The following is a 16,015-nucleotide window of genomic DNA, read 5'->3' on the forward strand; positions in this document are numbered from 1 at the left end:
GGAACTGTAGAGGCTTTGAGAGACTGAGAGATGAGCAAATCTGAGAAAAAGATTTAGAAATGAAAATAATGTGAGAAAAGATGCTCTGAGCATTTTTAGATTCTTCAAACCTTGGGTTTTGGCACAAAACAGAATTTGTTGATGAACCTTCCTAACTAGTGTTGAAAACTGACACTCTTCTTAGTCTTGTACTCCGAGGTATGATACAAGTTACATTAATTGGTAAATTAGGTTATCTTTTTTGTTATGGCATATTAGTTATAATAATTACTTTCTGCTCCTTTAAGAATTCCAAGATCACCTCACAAAGGATGATTACTCTCTGATACAATAAAGGAAACAAATCAAGACCCAATTCACTCAGCAAGTGGGCAGGAGCAATCTCTTCCAAAATGATCTACCATTGTAGCCCTACTTAGCCTTGATACATCAGAGAAACAAGAGCTAATTTAAAAATCATTATTATTTTACCTTAGTTGTTTTTTTTTTTAATGCCTCAGACATTTTGGGTGCTTGTAACCAAATAAAATTAGTCTGGTTAAGCACTACCATGCCTATAACAATGAGAGTCTAATTTATTTTCCATCTAGCATCAAGCAATGGAAACCTTGCCAGACAATGAAAATGAAACACTGTCATGCAGGCTAACAGGAGAAAAGCAAAAGCAACTCAACCAGTGTTTTCTAAAGGTTGCTGTCTGCTGTATCATTATGAAAATTCAGATAAGGACCAACTCCCATTTACCTAGTGATGATGTGACCTTCTGGAAAAACACATCCCAAGAAAAAAGGCCTATCAAGATCCCAAACTAACTTTATGGAAGCTAACAATTCTCATACGTCACTCAGAGGAGCTTCATAAATATTTATCATTGATGAAACGGTAAAATCCCAATTATTAGCCTTGCTCTTATTTCCCCTCCTCCAACCTAACTCTTGGATATGGCAAAGCTCCTTACTTTGTACCTCTAAGACTATGCAAGAGACAGAGACAGGGAGGGGGGAGGCTAGGACTGTTTATGGAGAAACTGTGTGTGCCAGGCACTGCTCCTCCCATTTTCATAAATGGCATTTCAATAAACAGTTTTGGGACTAGATTTTAACCATAAGGGAAAAAATCAGATCTGTATGGCACATCAAAATCAATCCCAGATGAATTAAAGATTTATATACAAAAAATTATAAAAATCAATATATGTCAAGAAAGTAAACGTGAAAATTTGTCCAATATTGCATCAGGGAAATTCAGATTTTTAAATTATAAACAAAATGTAAAATACACCATGAAAAAAACATGAAAAACCAAAGGCTCTGCTAGGCAAAAACTGTTCTAACTTAACAAAGAATTTATATTCTTCATTGAAAGAGCTATTGCAAATCAATTTTTAAAAGACAACATCAATAGAAGAGAAAACATGGAAAGTACAAAAAGGCAATTCATAAAAAGAAAATACAAGTAGGCATATGAAAAATGTTTCGCCTCACTATAATGAAAGAGTACAAATGAAAACCATGAGATGCCGTATTTTGTCTATTAGAGGGGCAAATTTGAAAAAACTCCAGTGTTAGTGGGAATATAAAACAGATCCCCCACTCCAATTTATTCCTACAGCACCTGTGCAGCAATATGAAGCAACATGACAGCTTGGATCAACTTCAAAATGTGTCATCATGTCATCCAGAAATTCCAATTCTAGGATTTCAGAAGAAATTGTTGGACAAGTAGCCAAATATAAATATAATGTACAGTGATACAGCATTAAACACAATAGCAAAAAAAAAAAACAAAAAACAAATGTGCAGTGGTAGGTGATGAAATCAATTAGTTATGGTGACTATACAATGGAAATATTATACAGCTAAGAAAATCAATGTAGATAGATACTTACTGACATGAAATGATGTTTCTAGTACAGTGAATGAAAAAGTAATGCATAAAACTGGAGGGAGTACAGTAAAGGTGAAGAGGGCTCCCAGTGCTCAAATTCTAGGTCGGCCACTCACCTGCTGCCTAACCTTGAACCTCAATGACTGACTCTGGAAAATGGGAATGACAATAGTACATGCACTTAAACCAGTGCTTAGCCCATAGCAAACACTCAATGAGTGTCAGTGTTACTTTAAGGTGAAAGTGATCTGGATTATTCCTATGCTTGCATACACACATACACACACACACATATAATTCTAAGTCGGAATTATCGTCACCAAATGTTAATCACTGGGTAGTACAGATATAGTGTTTGTTTTTATTACTTATTCATAAAAAGTAAACAAAATTCTATCCACATTTGGTTATGAGCATCCATGTCTATCAGTTGTCAAAGTTTAAACCTAAGAGTTTTTGGTAAAAAAATTTTTTTTAAGTTTTAGTATCAGTTTTACTGTCATGAAGAGCAGGGACCCAGTCTGTTCTGTTTCCTCTCTATTCTCAATGTGAGGGCTTCATATCCTGTAGGCTATTCTAATATTAAAGTTAACGATTTATATTAATTTTAAACTGATACTATTAATGCATCACTGAAAAAACTTCAGACCCCCAAGATAACTGTGTCAAAACATTCCCTGACAAGACTTTTGGCTGAAAGGTCTATGTTTATAAAATGAAGAATTGAGCTGCATTATATTTTTTTCCTAAATTTTCAGAAAAAATATAAGAATCCTGCTCTAAATTGCTCACAGACATGGAGCTTATTACCCTGTGCTGGAAGCCAAATTGGGATCTCATTTCGACTTTGACAAAGATAAAATCTTTTAGTTGAATTACATGTTTTTGTGGCTGATTTTTCTTTTTTAAAATGCAAATGTAAAAGTAGATAACTTTTTTATCCAACTAACTGGCAAAAATTAAAGTGAGATAATAAAATGTTGGTGAATGTCTGGGGAAGTTGAAATTTTCATGCGTGGCTGTTGGGAACAATAAATTAGTACAGATGCTTTGGAGAGACTTTGGCAGTATTTTTTTAAATTTATTTATTTATTTATTTTTGGCTGCATTGGGTCTTCGCTGCTGCATGCGGGTTTTCTCTAGTTGCAGCGAGCGGGGGCTACTCTTCATTGTGGCGTGTGGGCTTCTCATTGCGGTGGCTTCTCTTGTTGTGGAGCCCAGGCTCTAGGCGCATAGGCTTCAGTAGTTGTGGCATGCGGGCTCAGTAGTTGTGGCTCATGGGCTCTAGAGCGCAGGCTCAGTAGTTGGGGCGCACGGGCCTAGTTGCTCCGCGGCATGTGGGATCTTCCCAGACCAGGGCTCGAACCCATGTGCCCTGCATTGGCAGGCAGATTCTTAACCACTGCTCCACCAGGGAAGTCCCAGCAGTATTTTTTAAAATAAAAATATACATATTCTAGATTGGTACTATATGATACTCTGCAATTATTTAATTTCTTAGGCATGATCACTGTATTGTGGTTATATAAGAGAATGACCTTGTTATTAGAAGATCTGTGCCGGAATACTTAGCAGTGAAGTCTAAAACTTTAAAGATTCAGATTAAAAAAAAAACTTAAACACATATACATATATGTGTGTGTATATATTGGGTTGGCCAAAAAGTTTGTTCGGTTTTCCCCGTAAGATGGCTCTAGTAGCACTTAGCTGTCTTTAACTTCATTAGACACAATTTTGTTAGACTGTATTGTGACAGCTGTCATATCAGCGTGCATTTTAAAAGAACTTATCAAAATTGGTGAATTTTTGTAGCCATTTTAATATTGAAGATGGAAGGAAACAAAGCAACATTTTCAGCATATTATGCTTTATTAGTTCAAGAAAGGTAAAAATGCAACTGAAATGCAAAAAAAGATTTGTGCAGTGTATGGAGAAGGTGCTGTGACTGATCAAGCGTGTCAAAAGTGCTTTGCAAAGTTTTGTGCTGGAAATTTCTTGCTGGACGATGCTCCACGGTCAGGTGAAGTTGATAGTGATCAAATCGAGACATAAATTGAGAATGATCAATGTTATACCACGCGGGAGATGGCCAACATACTCAAAATATCCAAATCAAGCACTGAAAATCATTTGCACCGCTTGGTTATGTTAATCGCTTTGATGTTTGGGTCCCACATAAGTTAAGCGAAAAAAACCTTCTTGACCGTATTTCTGCATGCAATTCTCTATTTAAACGTAACGACAACATTCTGTTTTTAAAACAAATTGTGACGGGCGATGAAAAGTGGATATTTTACAGTAATGTGGGAATGGAAGAAATCGTGGGGCAAGTGGAATGAACCAACACCAGCCATACCAAAGGCCGGTCTTCATCCAAAGAAGGTGATGTTGTGTATATGGTGGGATTGGAAGGGAGTTCTCTATTACGAGCTCCTTCCGGAAAACCCAACAATTAATTCCAACAAGTACTGCTCCCAATTAAACCAAATGAAAGTAGCACTCGATGAAAAGTGTCCAGAATTAGTCAACAGAAAATGCATAATCTTCCATCAGGATAACGCAAGACCACGTTTCTACCAGGCAAAAAACTGTTACGGCTTGGCTGGGAAGTTCTGATTCATCCTCTGTATTCACCAGACATTGCATCTTCGGATTTCCATTTATTTCAGTCTTTACACAATTCTCTTAATGGAAAAAATTTCAATTCCCTGGAAGGGTGTAAAAGGCACCTGCAACAGTTCTTTGCTCAAAAGATAAAAAGTTTTGGGAAGATGGAATTATGAACCCAAGGTAACAGTATTAGGAGGTGGGGCCTTTAGAATGTGCTTAGGTCATAAGGGTTCCACCCTCACAGGATTAGTGCCCTTATAAAAGAGACTCCAGAGAGTTAGATTTACCCCTTCTGCCATGTGAGGACACAGTGAAAAGATGTAGTCTACGAACCGGGAAGGAGGCCTTCACCAGATGCAGAATCTGCTGGCACCCTGATCTTGGACATTCCAGCCTCCAGAACAGTGAAAAATTTCTGTTGTTCATAAGCCACCCAGTCTGCAGTATTCTGTTATAGCAGCCTAAATGGACTGGTGTTGGGGGCAGGGGGGTGGTGGAGATGAGAAAGCGAATATAGTACAATTAAATAATTGGATATATTAGGTTTAAAAAAAAGCAGGTGATTATTGTATGCTCTTTCAGCTTTCCTACAGGTTTGAAAATTTTCAAAACAAAAGAGTTGGAGAAAAAAGTATCATCTCTTCACGTGCACAAGGCAACATGCAGCACTATTGTTTGTTAATGTGAAGAACTGAAAACTGCCCCCATGTCCAAAGAAATGTGTATTTGTTGGATGAAATGTTTCACAGCAATGAAAAGGAGTGCTCTTCATTCTACTCTAATGGGATCTAGTGTAGAGCCACAGAGATGGATCTTTTTTTTTTTCAAGTCTCTAAGTGCAGGCAACCCTCTTTTATTTTTTTTTCAATAACTTTTTTTAACATCTTTATTGGAATATAATTGCTTTACAAAGGTGTGTTAGTTTCTGCTTTATAACAAAGTGAATCAGCTATACATATACATATATCCCCATATCTCCTCTCTCTTGCGTCTCCCTCCCACCCTCCCTATCCCACCCCTCTAGGTGGTCACAAAGCACCAAGCTGATCTCCCTGTTCTATGCGGCTGCTTCCCACTAGCTATCATTTGGTAGTGTATATATGTCCACTCTCTTTGTCACAGCTTACCCTTCCCCCCCTCCCCGTGTCCTCAAGTCCATTCTCTATGTCTGCATCTTTATTCCTGTCCTGCCCCTTTTTTTTTCTAGATTCCATATATATGTGTTTGTTTTGGGTTTTTTTTTTTAAGATTCCATATATATGTGTTAGCATACGGTATTTGTTTTTCTCCTTCTGACTTACTTCACTCTGTATGACAGTCTCTAGGTCCATCCACCTCACTACAAATAATTCAATTTCATTTCTTTTTATGGCTGAGTAATATTCCATTGTATATACAATATGTGCCACATCTTCTTTATCCATTCATCTGTCGATGGACACTTAGGTTGCTTCCATGTCCTGGCTATTGTAAATAGAGCTGCAATGAACATTGTGGTGCATGACTCTTTTTCAATTATGGTTTTCTCAGGATATATGCCCAGTAGTGGGATTGCTGGGTCATATGGTAGTTCTATTTTTAGTTTCTTAAGGAATCTCCATATTGTTCTCCATAGTGGCTGTATCGATTCACATTCCCACCAACAGTGCAACAGGGTTCCCTTTTCTCCACACCCTCTCACATAGATGGATCTTATAAAGCAGTGCCGAGTGAAAGATAAATACATAAATCAAAGCAGGTTGCCAAATGAGTCTTACATACCATTTACTTCAACATTCATTTTTAAGTACACACAAAATGTGCTACTTCACAGTTGCATAGCTATGAAATATATGGAGAACGGATTCAAAGAATCATGGTGGCTACATCCAGATGGATGTTAATGGGAGACCGGGGGGGGGGGGTGGTAATCACGAGGGAAAAGGAGGGGCCATGACAGAGCTTACAGATGACATTGATGAAAGCAATCCAATTCTGAGCACTACATCTGGGGAAGGTTTTATTTTTATTATTATTTTCTTAACCTAATGCATCAATGTTTTAGAAAGGAAGAAAATGCACTCATCATAAAACTAGATTGTTCCAGGCCACCACCAAAACATCACGATGCGTCTGCATTTGTGTTAGCAAATCCCAGAGAACCAGCTTTCCTCTTTCTTGCAGCCCAGGCCGGTCACCACCGTGTGCTCTAAGCTCCCCAACTTCTCGCTCCTAACCAGTCCCTGGTTTCTCAAATCAGAAGCTTGGGTGGAAATTGCCTCCTAAGTAACTAATATGCTACACACACATTCCACAGGTCCCTTTTCTTTTTCACTATGGGAATCAAGCAGGGTCTTCAAGGCCATGACCCTTTAACAGCCCTTCATTTTGACATGGGTTACAGCCAATGTAGAAATAAACCAACGGGATAGGGATGCCGCTTCCCCACAGCCCTGCCCTGTGTCTGCGGGTGAGGAGGCACGCAATACATGCATATACTGAAGAAATGAACGAACGAAGAAGTGAATGAGAAAGAAAGGAGAAGGGAGAGAGAAAGAGGGAGAGAGGAAAAAAAGGATGATAGAAACAGAAAAAGAAGCAACCGACTCAGTGGGACTATGTGAGTTGAGAGAACCAGCCACAACCCCCAGACTTATTATAGCCGAGAGTATAATAATTCTGGCCCACTGGGAAAATAACCAGAACCCGATGTGTATCAATAAAATCACAGTGAAGTCAGAGAAGACCACCTTGGTCTTCCCAGTGTTTTCATGTACCAGGGCCAAGTACAGACATTTTGCTGAGCACTCTCACTCCATAATGACTCAAACAATGTTTCATTAAGAACAAAATATTGGTTAGTAGGGAATATGAATGGCCCACATTAGGGAGCCTTTCTGGCAGGAGATGAAACCGTCTTTTCAATGACTAACAAAAATATCATGGAAAAACGAGAGCAGGCCTGGAATAAATGGTACAAATAAATGGTACAAAGAAGTCAGCCAAGTTTAAAACTGTTCTTCCTCCAGTGGAACAAGCGGTGCAGTGGTTAATAGATAATTATTTCATAGGAGAAAATGGCACCACAGAAAGGCAGGTTACCTTTCATTTTCATCACTCAACTAGACAATCCCTAATCAAGAATGAAGAGGGAAAAAGACACGTTCTCCAAAAACCCAGGGTATCATTTGCACAATATTTTTACATTAGCAATTAATAATCACATATTTGAGGGGGGGAATCAGAGGGACCTTAGGGATTATTCTACCCAACCCCCTCATTTTGCCAATGAGCTCAGAAAGCTAAATGCCTTCCCTGACGCCTTATAACGATTTAAAACTGCAACATAGGACTCCGGCTCCAAGTCTCATAGTTTCCACATGGCAACACATCATTCCTCCTTTATAATTCTTCAGCCTCTGAAATCTAAGTTTCCCAGTCTCTGAGGCTTCCGTTAGGAAACTAATTTTTTTATTATTCTTAAGAAAATTAAGAGTATTTCAACCTAGATTGTATAGTTCATAATATGGAAGTGTTATTAATACTCTCAGGTGTGATCACGGTGTTTTGTTTTTGTAGAAGAATGTTCTTAATTAAGAAGCAGTAGAGATGTCATGCCATGATGTCTGCAACTAACTTTCAAATGGTTCAGCAAAACGGAATAGATAGATATAGATAGGTAGATAGATAAATATAACAAAATGTTTAAAATTATTGAATTTAGATAGATGAGAAGGGGAGTTCATTATACCATGGCTTTGATGTTTTTATTTTTTAAAATGTTGCATAATAAAAATGAGGAAATGTAGATATTTTCAGAAGTCATTATTTTAAAGCATTTCCAGTTTTAAGTAATAGACTTCGACTCTGTGCCCAGCTGCTCAGATACCTCATGTGACACAGCTAAGCAGGCCTTCCAGGGGAAGGGGTTTATGGAGTTCCCAGATAGTATGTCTAAACCTAATTACAGCAAAATCATGTCTAGAAAGTGTGTGTAGGGAGTGGTAGAAACCAGGTGAGGTTGTCCACTCGGTGTAGATGAGGAGACCTTGGACCCAGGTGTCACTGCTTGCTGCTCCTCCCATAAAAGGCTGGGGTGGGGATGGAGACTGGGGCCTGCCTTCTATAGAAAGGCAGAAGAAGCCTACAAAATACAGAATTCAGACACTCACTACCTTTGTTTTCCTCTGTGTTCTAAAGCAGCAACTTCACAGCCTCTAAGCCCGTGTTGTATCTCCCCTAGGAAGTACCGTTAGTGAACATGGAAACCCTCCCCCGAGCATCTGAGCAGGTGGAGCTGAATATCTGGGTCTTGGCCGGTGCTGCCTGCCTTTGTTCTTTCTCTTATCTTTGAGCCTGATTTAAAGTCTGTTGCTCTCACCACTTTCACATGAACCAGAAGAAATACTGTCTCTTGGGATTCTTGGCTATGACTCCACAAATTCCTCTGGGCCTCAACTCGTATTACTCCAGAGAGCTGCCTCAGCCAGAATGATAATTCTCAAATGTTTAGTCTTCCCTCCCAAAGCTTTCACAAATACAAACTTAGATCAGAATTTTTTCAGAGTTTTTACACAAAGATTTAAACAAGCTTCACAAGTGTCACTTTGTACCCATTATAATATATGGCATTGTTCCCTCTAGGCCTCTAAAGGCACCTCCACGCAGGGCTGACAATAAGGATGGGGCATGGCTAAGCTGATCACACCTGGTCTCATCCATCCCTCTCTGTTGGGTCAAAATACCTTCCCAGACTAGTTGAACAAACTTGTTTACTGAGATACAGAAATCCCTCTGTAGAGGCCAGGGATAAGAAATCTTTTAAAGGGGGGAAAGGGTGAGGGTGAATCAGAAAAAACACTATAACATGCCAAGCAAGTGATACCAATATTTCGCAGTTTAACAGATGTTCACCCATCAACAGAGGAAGGGATAAACAAAATGTGGTATCTACATACAATGGAATATTATTCAGCCTTAAAAAGGAAGGCAGTTTTGATACATGCTGCAACACAGACGAACCTTAAAAACATTATGCCAAGTGAAATAGGTCAAACACAAAAGGGAAAATATTATATGATTCCACTTATACAAGGTACCTAAGCTAGAATAGCAAATTCATAGAAACAGAATGTAGAATAAAGGTTTCCAGGAGCTGGGTTAAGAGGAATGGAGAGTTATTGTTTAATGGGTACAGACTTTCTCTTTGGGATGATGAAAAAAGTTCTGTAAATGGCTAGTGGTGATGGTTGCCCAATATTGTAAATGTACTTAATCACTGAGTTGTACATCTTAAAATGGTTTAGTAAATTTTGTTATATATATTTTATCACAATAAAAAATGGTGGTGCTCACTTCGGCAGCACATATAATAAAATTGGAACAATACAGGGAAGATTAGCAGGATGACACTCAAATTCGTGACGTATTCCATATTTTTCTAAAAATATTGAATCATTATGATGTACAGCTGAAACTAATACTGTAAATCAACTACACTTCAATTTTTAAAAATGTTTTATAATAAGTGTTTCCTAACACTTAAGTCAATACTTAGCACAAAACTCAGGAAGCTAGGATGTGATTCCATTTTCCTTCAGCTAGCTAACTTATTACTACACTAACAAACATCAAATCTATATCTTATTTTCCTGTTGCCTAGTTTCTACCAGTCAAAAGGGGCCTTACAGAGGGGTCTTTCTTTCTTAGGAAATCTCTCCTCTTTTGCACTGCTTCATCCTTCACTTTGGGATAAAGCTCAAACGATGTATTGGGTACATACCTTTTGGCCAACCCAATATTATTGACTTTCTTTGGAGGATTTCAAAGCTTGATGGACTAGGACATTTTCAACCCACAGGCAAGATTTTAGCCACATGAATTACCCATGTATGTATTTAGAAATAATTCCCTCTAACATCCTATGAGTCTGTAGATGTTTCTGGAATAGCTGCTTATGGGATTTCGTTAGAAAACTTCAGCAGTTGTAAAAAAGTAAAATCATAGGCTAACACTATGTATTCAGAAAACTCAGAAACCACTGAGTTCAAATAACTGAACAAAATTCGACAATAGGATCTTGAGATCCAATAGCGTGAATGGCTTTGTGCTAGGGTCCTGAAGACACACCATCCCTTCTCTCAAGGACACTGTGTGAGTAGGCAAGGCATATAACAACACATCATTTAAATAAATTTAGAAAGTAGTGTGTGATTAAGTGCCACATTGAATGGAACAGATAAGTGCTACGGAAAGTCTAGGGAGAAAGAAAGAGTAGAGTCTGAATAGTCCTATCAAGGACGGAGCACCTAAAGTGAGTGAGGAATGAGGACTAGGAGCAAGGAAGCTACTTGAAGAACACAAATGAAGGGACAGAATCCAAAAGAATTATCTCATATGAGGGAGGAGGAGGGCAAAGAAGGGAGCCACGAAGCTAGAGTAAGGCATTTATTCTAGGAAGTAGAAAGTAACAGGAAAAAGGGAGGCAGAAACCTACTGAGGTAGTGAAGAGGGAGTGGTTTGAATGATTGAAACATTCAAACATTAGCATCTGGAAAAAGTCCCAAGTGCCGGAACACACCCATTAGCTACCAAGTTCTGCTGGAAATTTTACAACAAAAAATACCATATTTAAACAACAAGGTCCTACTGTATAGCACAGGGAACTATATTCAATATCCCATGATAAACCAAAATGGGAAAGAATATTAAAAAAAGTAGAATGTCTATATGCATATAACGGAGTCACTCTGCTGTACAGCAGAGATTGGCACAGCACTGTAAATCAACTATAGTTCAATAAAAAAAAAAATTTTTTTTTAAATACCATACTTGTGTCTATTGGGTAGGTGGTGAGTTGAGAGGTGGTATCAAAATCTACACATGCTTATGACAGTGTGTTGTGCATATAAATATTTTTTAAAATGCCATACTTGTTTCATGCTTGATTCAACCTATATTTACAACCATTCTTGATATTAAAAGCTAAGTTTTTAAATTGTAAGACCAAATAACTTTATGTTTATAATTTTTGTTTTCTTTTTCAAAATGAAATTCCAATTAAGCCACCCCCACCCCCAGTATTTAGTATAAAATATCGGGACCCATTCTAATTAGGGTCACTTTAAGTAGTCTTTTTCCTAAATCGACCATTTTCAGATCATGGGGCCTCCTATAGGTCTTAACTAGTTTATTCCAGCCCCAGCCAGAGTTAGAGCCCAATACCAGATTACTAGGCTTCTGGGAGCAAACATTGGTAGCTGTTATCAAATGCCCACCAACCTCAGAGTCTCTATGAAACCAATCGGACATTTGGGTTGTTCACACAAATGCAGTTGCTCAGTGGCAAGGGATTAAAGTATCAAACTCTCACCAGATACTATTGCCCCGCAAATGTCAACCTAGGCACTAAAACCAAACAAGGAAGAGATTCGTGGATCAAGGGGACACCATCCTCTCAACAATGGAATCTAATTAGATCCTTTATTCTCTTCAGAGCTCATGCTATATGTTATCATTAGGAGGGAGGTTCTGAATCAGTTTCCTTAGAATGTGAGTCTGTTTCCATGGTGACAGGAGTGTGCTCCTTTAAACCCCAGGGCAAATGAATGGAGCATTCAGTAAGTCAGGCAATTTCTGGGAATTTTCAAAGCCTCAGAACAGACAGATAATGGCTGTAAGTCTTACCAAACATTGATTTGTTTCATTTCTAAGTGCAGAGACCAATGACGGAGAAATATACAAGAACTGCATCCCAAACCAATATTGACCCTGGATCAAGTGTAAAATACGCCTGATTCTCAGAGCGGCTTATCTTGTCAAATGAAATTACACTGGCTTCACCCTGGCTGGCACTGACGTTGTAATTGTCATGCACTCAGGCAGAACACAGCAACAGGAAAAAAATTTTTAACGAGATTTTTCCTATCAATCCAACTGAAGTGGTACTTTCTAAATAGCAAGGATGGTTAACCTCCTATTTTCAAATGGTGACGATGCGCTCAAGAATCTAAATAAATACTTTTTTAAAGTCTATATAATCCTTTCTTTTGTGAACTACCTATTAGACAATTTTCTATGGAGTGCAACTTTGGGTCTTGCCACTATATATGTTCATTTGTTAGAGTTCATGTAGAATTGCTTTAAAGAAAGACCAGCGCTACTTTCACAGACTCTTGGCGAAACTTGACTTGAAGTTGGATGGCCGTGGACTAGGAAGAGTCTTGTCAGGAAGTACAATTTTCACAAAACAATGTTAAACCCATCCCTCAGCTCATTTGATCTGTTTATCGTTAAAATATGGATCTGCCCTTTTTCAACAACAGAAAACCCTCACCAGACAATATGCCTCAAAGTACCTTCCCTCAGATCCTTATCAAACTCTTTTCTTGAGAAATGTCCGCAGATAATTGTTTGAAGGACACACCTTCAAACAACCAGGATTGTGGTTCTCAATACTGGCCACACTTTGGAATCATCTGAAGAGTTTAAGATAGAAGATCGGTGCAAGGTGGGGTCCAGGCAGGATATTTTTAGAAAGCCCCCCTGGTGATTCTAAGGTACAGCCCAGGTTGAAAACCACTGACACGCAGAGGCTGTCGGGATGGTTAGACCTAATGAGCTCACTTTTTAAAGCCTTATTACTACACAAGTTATACACGAATATATTATACATGAATATATCTTTCCTTATTTAAAAAATTAAAATATTACAGCTAAATCCTGCCTTGGCCACCTCCACTGCTCCCCCGACAAACCCCAGACCCTTCTCAATGATGGGTGTTCTTCCAGAACGCTTTCTATTTATTTGCATACATATGTATTTTCACAGATATATTAGTGAATATACATACATATGAAAATACATGTACATTTCATTTTTCAAAATAATTTTTTAAATTAATTAATTTATTTCTTTTTGGCTGTGTTGGGTCTTCGTCGCTGCACGCGGGCTTTCTCTAGTTGCGGCGAGCAGGGGGGCTACTCTTGGTCACGGTGCACAGGCTTCTCATTGCGGCGGCTGCTCTTTGCTGTGGAGCACGGGCTCTAGAGCACAGGCTCAGTAATTGTGGCTCACGGGCTTAGTTGGTCCGCAGCATGAGGGATCTTCCCGGACCAGGGCTTGAACCCGTGTCCCCTGCATTGGCAGGCAGATTCTTAACCACTGCGCCACCAGGGAAGTCCCTCAGAATAATTTTTAACACGTGTCATACCACACGTATTATTCTGCTGCTCTGTTTTCACTTAACAATGTGCCTTTGAGCTCTTTCCATGCGGTACTTCTCAGCCTCATTATTTGTAACTGGTGCACAGTAGGAACATGGCATAGTTATTTTTAGAAGCCATTCCTCTAAATCCATGCCATCCAATATGGTAGCCACTAGCTACAGGTGGCTACCGAATACTTGAGTGAAGCTGGTATGAGCTGAGATGTGCCGTAAGTACAAAATACATGCCGGATTTTGAATACTTACTAAGAAAAAATATATACGTTATCTTGTTAATAATTTTTCAATCTTAATTGTACATTGAAAGGAAAATATGTTGGATATATTGGATCAAATAAAATATAACATTAAAATCAATTTCACCTGTTTTTACTTTTATTAATGCAATCATTAGAAAACATAAAATTACTTATGTGGCTCACATTATATGTCTATTGAACGGTTCTGTTTTAAAAGATGGGCATTTAGGATATTTGCCGTTCATCTGACATTACAAAGAAAGTGCCCCAGTAGCATTCTTATACATCAGCGGCTCTCAACAGGAAGCAATTTTGCTCCCCTGGGCACATTTGGCAATGTCTGGACACATTTTTGGTTGTCACAACTGGGGTTGCCACTGGCATCTAGTGGGTAGAGGCCAGGGATACTGCTAAACATCCTACAATGCACAGGACAGCCTCCCAAAACAAAGAATCGTCTGGCCCCAAATACCAGTAGTGCTAAGGCTGAAAAACCCAGTTATGCATGAATCCTTGTCCACATATGGGAGTGTTTCTCAAAGGTAGACCTGAAGTCAAAAAATTGCCTGTGCTTCTGAAACGTTGATAGACACCACAAAACTGCCCTCCAGAGTGGATATGCCAGTCAACATATCTCATCAGCAGTGCGTGAAAATACTCAAATTAATCGTTAAAGAACAAACAAATAACCCAACCAAGAAAAGTTCAAAAGACTTCAAAATGCCCACTCAGTATTGTAAGTTCTTACTCTCATCACCAGGAATGACAATATAACTCTAAGTCCCAGAGTTTTAAGTAATATTTGGAGGTTTAACCTACTCCCACCCTTTTAAAAACTGTCTTTTTTGCTCTCAGAATGTAATTCATTTGGGGTCCTAGCATAGTTAATTTATAACTAACTAAACAACTAACCAGTATATCTCTCTGCTTTTCAACTGTGGCTAAAATTTGAATCTTGGGAGAGTGAACTGCAAATCTCAAATACTTTGCTAATGGTTAAAAAATTACTTGTATTTATCTTACACCCTCGTCCAGAACCCTAGACCACTGTCTGTTTTCCCAGCAAATGTCACCCTTGGAATGACCTTCATGTATAGTAACTGATAATACAAGCCATGTGCCAGGACCAGGTGTTTGTTCTTCAATGTACCATATATTTTTTAGTTAGAGATGATCCTGCCAAACAAGGCCACAGGTAGAAATACATTACGGATCTTAATCTGTTAATGCAAACCCAGAGGTAACATTGATTTGAAATGCATTGTTCCTATACTTACATTTTACCTACTCTTTTTTAGAAAACAAGATTATTAACCTTCTCCAATTTTCAATGTCCATATTTACAAAAATGCAAACTGTAGCAAACATGGTTCATGTTCCAAGTTCTCCGCATGACAAATGTAAGGTACCCTACAACCATAAAGCTTTTTAGGAGAACTGTGACTTACAAGCTTCCTCTGTTATGAGCTCCTCATAAAGAACTAATTTTAACTTTCTTCCTGGAGTGAACTTGAATCATGAATTCATTCTCAGTATGAGAGCACGCAAAATGAGACAAGTGCTAGAAACAATTACAATTAGTTCTGACTTATCACCATTTCTCCCCTACAGGTTTTAAAAAGTATGTTTTTTGGGGGCAGTTTTCAGAGTTAAAGTATTCAAACTGTGGCCAGCAAGCGCTGTGATGACTTTTACCATGTCTTGGTCTAAACTGATACTTATTGACTTTCATATTCGGGGCCTAAAAGATTCCAGATAATAAAAGAAAAAAGAAGGGGAGGAAGAGGAGAAAGACAGAGGAAAGGCTGTACTGGAAACTCCTTGAGGAAACGGCATCATCTTTCTTGTTTATCACTTCATCCACAGCTCCTAGCCCAGGTCTCGTCATAGCTAACATAACTCAAACACATGATTAAAGAATGCACACACTACTATATATAAAATAGATAACCCCGTGATGAAGAGAGGCCCCCGCTCGCCACAACTGGAGAAAGCCCTCGCACAGAAACGAAGACCCAACACAGCCAAAAAATAAATAAATAAATAAATTAATTAATTAATTAATTTAAAAAA

General features: G+C 38.5%; 1 protein-coding gene and 1 pseudogene across 1 annotated transcript in view; one reads left to right on the forward strand and one right to left on the reverse strand.

The window, feature by feature from the left end:
• Nucleotides 1–16,015, reverse strand: part of GNA14 (G protein subunit alpha 14) — a 195,279-nt gene that overhangs the window by 114,786 nt on the left and 64,478 nt on the right. The gene's annotated exons all lie outside the window — the stretch shown is intronic.
• LOC118897563 lies at nt 9,824–9,916 on the forward strand (annotated as a pseudogene).

Source organism: Balaenoptera musculus, chromosome 6 (genome assembly GCF_009873245.2).
Source record: "Balaenoptera musculus isolate JJ_BM4_2016_0621 chromosome 6, mBalMus1.pri.v3, whole genome shotgun sequence".
Taxonomy (NCBI): Eukaryota; Metazoa; Chordata; class Mammalia; order Artiodactyla; family Balaenopteridae; genus Balaenoptera; species Balaenoptera musculus.